Below are 6,000 nucleotides of genomic sequence, written 5' to 3'. Positions count from 1 at the left end.
CTGACTGACTTCATGCTCCACAGAGTATTCAGAACATTGCAGAAATGAGCATCCACAGTTATTACTATTTGTCAACTGCAAACAGATAGGAATTACTAAACTTCCAAAGGCTGCTTTCTTCACAACTGGAATGAAAAATCAAATATGATGGTAGCAATCTATATTTACCATGGCATCACCCTTTCTTTTTTTCCAGGGGTGGAGGGGTGGGGGGTGTTTTGGGAATAATAAGGAAGTTAATTAATAAGGAATTAAATTATAAGGAATACATATTAATGAATTAAATAAGGATATTAATTAATTAGGCTGAGTTTTTTATTTGTTTCCATTTAAAATAAAATTATAACTTGAATAAAATTTTTAGTCTTTATAAAAAAAGACAATAGACTGCTAGGTTCCCATTACAGAACTCTTTCTTCTGTTAGAAAAATAACAGTGATTCAAGGAACTAATAAGGTGACACAGAGACATGCAGAGCTGAACAAAATTTCCATTTTTGCTGTTGCATTACGCTGAGAAAATAAATTCCCATGAATAATTCAGTAAACTTAACCTTCTGGTCCACTCATAGACAATCCACTAGAAGTTCATGGTTTTTCTACTATCACTATTTCACCTTATCTGACCAATACGTAATTTTAACTCTGTGAACTAAAAGGACAAATCACCTTGTGATGTATCAGATCCATCGTTTCTCTTTTCCAATCAGGTGTCTGTGAAAGTGTTTACTGCCTCAATGTATCAACATATGTAACTTAAAAATTCATGAGCATTTGTACATACAAGTTAGCCATTCACGTTATTTTACTGTGCACCATTTCCATTAAATTCTGATCACTGTTATGCTGAAACTTACATATAGAGATAGAACTACAGTGAGAAATTAAAAAAAAGGAAAAGAAAAATGAAAATTAAAGAGTATGAACACATTTACAAACATTATGCATTTATAAAATCAGATTAATTTAGACTGAGACTATTCAGTATATCAGTTTACTTGCTTAGCTCCTTTAATCTCTTCTCAGTGACTGCTACTTATGGGCTGTAACAGTTATGCTCTGAGAAGCCATCCTCATACTTTGCATAGCAAATCAGCTCCAACTAACTTTCTTAAAACTGAAAAGTTGTAGCAAAATAAATTCAACTACAAAGCTGGGGAATTTATTGTGACTTGCAGAAGATAAAAAGATAAATTCAGAAAACTCTTATTGCCTGGAGTCAGTCCCCTGAAGTGTGAGCTTTCCCAGTACCAGTATGTTCTGTAAGTCAAACAATGTGATTTTTGTGTGCAGAATTCTACTAGATATGGATAAAACTAGTAATAAAAGGTTGTACAAGAAATAACTATGTTCACTGCACAGGGTAAAAAGTGAAGCAATGAAATATATTATTTGAAATGAATAACATTTGTGATTATTTATTTTATGGTGTCACTTGCAATATATTTTTGAATTAACAAAGAAACAGGCCATTTCCATTTCTGAGACTCTGCCATGGTCAAATGGCTACTTAAACTGGAGACCTTTTGGTAGTCAAATAGAGAAAGGGGAAATATTATACTACATTTTCTTTGAGCCACATTGTCTTTCAGCCACTTCTATTATTTGCTTTCCCTTGTAGTCAGATAAAATATGGGATTTGACACAGATTCATTAAAACTGACCTTACTGAGAATATGTTTAGCCCATATTCACAGAAACCTACACAGGTAGTTCAGAACAGTTGCAAGCTCACTAGTGAATTACTGTTCCCTGTTCTGAAGGAAATCCTTGCAGATGCTGATGTCTTCAATTTGATTACCATTGGTTTAGTCTGCATAGGTAAAAGTATTCTACTAAAAATATTCGCAAAAAATAGAATACCGCTGTGACCAAATCAGTCAATACAATAGCTGACAATTTATAGCATAATAGGTCATATAGCTCTAGGCTCAACATTTCAAGTTAGGTTCTCAGAGAACTGAGGAACTTTCCTTTTGTGAAAACATTTCTATACTTTCCTCACATAATCTACTGATAACATTAAAGATGACCAATTTATAACTTACCCAGCTAGCTTTCCTGCTAGTAAAACACTGTGTTGTGCTTAATTCAGTGCAGGGTGCCTTGTTTACACATATTCAGAAAACACATGGCCAAAACAAATGGACATAAAATTACATTTATACTTATGCTTCATTTCTTTTGATCTTCATCTGTATTTTAATTATCAGAAGTTTAAGCAAATAACAAATGTTCTGTACTTACAAAAATGACAACATTCCATTGCCTTTCCCACCCCACTACAATGAAAAAACTTGATCAGAACATTTATTTAGAAAGCAAAGGACATTTTTTTATCACCCAATTAAACAAAAGTACAATTAATTAAATCAGATTTAAATTATTCTTCATTGTTTTTGCAGGTGTTAACTGTTCAGGATCTAACACCAGGTCCCAAAACTTTCAAAGCGTAGAAATGACAAGTTACAACGATCAACTAGAGGACCATAATAAAGTTTACAAGAACTAGTAAAGTCTTAAACTTTCTCTGTAAAACCATTTAACTACTGTCCCTAAAATATTCACTAAGGGATATAATTGTCAATAATGGATACTTATAGACCACGTGGGTGAAATAAGTCAAAGAATTTTTCTTATACCTACACTGCAGTTCAATTATCTCTTCATTGATATTCCTTCTGTTCCAGTCTACTTCCCTTAAATGCTTCCATATGTTTTATGGCACAAAACAAACTGTGCTTGAACAACATGTTGATATATACAAAATTCTGCTTAGTTTGAATTATAGTACCCATGAAATGTAGCTATTCCTAATCATACCATTATAATCTCCATATTGTTTAAAGAAGGTAGTGACAGGACAGTAGCTGCAGTCTTATTCTACTCTTGCTCCAGCACAATATAAAGAAAATATCCAGCTTGTTCTTTATTTAAAGGTTTTCTCAATACTCACTATTGGTGGCTGAGTTGCTTTACCATTTAACGTAGCAAAAATGCAAAAGCTTCCATAAAATCATCATTTTTTTGGGAGGTGTTTGTTTTGTACATTATGCAAAAAGACACCAAATTTCTTTAAAAAAATCAAATTGTTCCAATTGTGGAGGTGGAAATGCGCTTCATATAGGCTGCAACGTTTCATATGGGTTTCCCATCTCACAAACCGAACAAATATGAAGAGCCTTCCCTCTTCATGGCTGCCTGAATCTAACACAGTCCTCTGAACTTCCCACAGGGCACAAAGGAAGAGCTGACTAGGACTGAAATGGTAATTCGCATGTGACACAAAGGCAGAAGAGCAGGAAAAACAGAACTATGGCAAAAGTGTGGGAAAGTATAGTAGAAAAGAGTAGAACAGAGGGCAGCTGGACCAGCCAAACCAGAGACCGAAAAAGGAGGAAGGAAAGGCGGGTTTCTCAGGTACTCTATTACCTTATTTGTCTTAAGTGAAACTGGACAGATTCACCTTCTGCCCCAAAAACGTCAGCTGAGTGGTTCCTCATGACCCAGCAACTGCATTCAGGCTCTTCTGCAGTGAAGCGACTAAAAAGGAAATTGTATAACAGAACTAATTAACTTTTTGGGAAGAGAAATCTCACAGATCCCAAAGGAAAAATAATCCATCACTATCCATCATCTTTCTTCCATTCACTTTAAAACAAGTTGATAACCTGACAGTATGTGGAAAAGCTGACAGTATTTACCTTTGCTTGTAGTCAAGTTTCTTCCAATCAGCTACATGGCATACCCTTAAAAAATAAAAGTATTTCTCTTTATGTACTTGATCGTAGCTGGTTAGGTTTGGGGGCTTTTTCCATATTCAAATTCTATACTAAATTTCAAAATAAAATATAAACCCAAGGAGTGTACCCAGAAAACTCAAAGTGGAAAAAAAACCCAACTCTAATTCAAACCATTACTTTCTTTTAAAACTCAGATTTTCTAGGGTTTAAGATATTATTTTGGAACACATGAGACTGGCAATATCACAAAAAATATCAGCCTATAACAGGTTTTGACATTACTCAGACTCACTCTGCTTGGCCAATGAAAGTGAGCACTACTTTGCAACAGAAAATGAAATACTGCATAATGCCCACAAAATGCTAAAATCTTATACTTCAACAAATGTGCTAGGTATCCTGTTGTGCCTCAGCAAATACTTTACTTTAAACATGAAAAACTTCTTAAGTGGATTTCAAATTTTCATACAACATTAAGGCTTGGAGACATAAAAGAGTAGCAATAGAAATGACAAAACTAAAGATAAAAATTTGCTAGTGGTAGTAAGTTCTGTGAAAACTTAATGATCAACAGTAAAGCTGACCATAACCCTAGGTTCCATGACTAATCTGAAAGACCTGGTGTTGCTCTGGATGACACTGGTGCTTTCTTCATCACTTTTGTGCTCAAATTACAAGGCAATGTGCCAAAAACCCTGATACAAAAAGGAACAAAAACCAAAGTCTGAATCCGGGTCTGGTCCTTTCAAAGGAGTGAACATCTGGCCTGCAAAGTTTTACTTACACCTAAGGAAGCTGTCTCATAATTTCTTCTTCTCCATGTTGTATTTAATCCCACAGCTAAATGCAGAGATCTCTGCATCTACATCAGGCAAAACATTCACTGTACGCCAATGTAATTGAGAAGTGGATCCACATATGTTCACAGGCACAGACATATCCTTCTCAATATTCAGCACCTCCTGTTTATTTACGGACACCTCAGACCAATGTATGTCATTTAAATCATTTGCCACAATAGCTGAGGGCTTGGATGAGGTTTTGTAATGTTGAGGATAGGCTGATTCAGACATTACTTAATCCCAAAAGTCATAATCAGAGCTAGCATACAATCATACTATAAACAAGGGTACATTAACTCTAAAAAAAACATCCATTGGCAAAATACTCAAAGGAGCACAAGGGCTCCCAGGCCTGACCCTGGTGGCAAACAAGAGGTTTGCAATGGCCCTTAACATCCTGCCACATGGGTCTATTGTCTTTGACACGGCTCCAGTGCGCAGATCCAGGGCTGTGTTTTCCAGCAGGCTCCCTGCCCTCAGCAAGGCCCTGCTGGCCACCCCGAGCCGGGGAGGCAGAGGGGAGGTCCAGCCTCTGGGCCAGCGACACTGCCTGGGCCCTTCCTCCCACACCATAACTGCCTTGCCAGGCATGCCGAGGTCTTGGGCACACAGGCAGCCGACACACACCCCCAGCACCCCCCTGTGCGCACTCGCTCCTACCACAAAAAGAATCAGCTCTTAAAAGTGCACCTTGACCTCAAAAATAAGAAACCTCAGCGGGACTCTTCCATCTGGCCCTCCAGACCGGGTCGCAATGACTATGTTGGGACAAGCAGACTTGCTGACTTCAAGCAGCACTCGCCCTCTCGCGTTTACCGCAGCATTTTCTCATAGCTGACAGTGACACTGGGAAAGCCACCAAGGCTGCGCTCTGTCTGCGTAAGTCCCTGAGATGTTACACACTAAGCAAGCCTAACGCACCACGGAGACAAGAATACGCTGGGCTTCAGCCCCTGCCACAAGGTCTAAGCGATGCTCGGACACGCAGCGTGCCTCTCGGACACCTCGAAACAGCCCCCGTGAACACTGGTGGGCACCAGGCGTTGGGGCTGACGGTGGAAGATCCGTGGGTTTGCTTTGCACAGGCACAAGCTGACTGTGAAGCAGGCAACCCACTGGCTTCACTGGTGACGTAGGCTGGAATAACTGATCGGCACAGCCCAGCTTCCTCTGCTGACCCAGACCCTGCGTTTGCTTGGTGGCAAGAAACAGACAAACTGCCTGTGTGCGTAGGCACTGCCCACTGCTGAGTGCCCGCAACGCGGCTGCTCTGGGACGCAGATGTGTGTGCAGGTATTGGCCTTGGAAATACTGCATTTTGACTTGCCCGGGTGCTGGTTTGGGTTCTTGTTATTTACTTTCTTTGATCTCCCCCCTCCGTTTCTGTGATGGGGGAAATGGAGTGCTGCGTTGCCT

Source organism: Falco biarmicus, chromosome 11 (genome assembly GCF_023638135.1).
Source record: "Falco biarmicus isolate bFalBia1 chromosome 11, bFalBia1.pri, whole genome shotgun sequence".
Taxonomy (NCBI): domain Eukaryota; kingdom Metazoa; phylum Chordata; class Aves; order Falconiformes; family Falconidae; genus Falco; species Falco biarmicus.
This window is presented reverse-complemented; position numbering follows the sequence as displayed.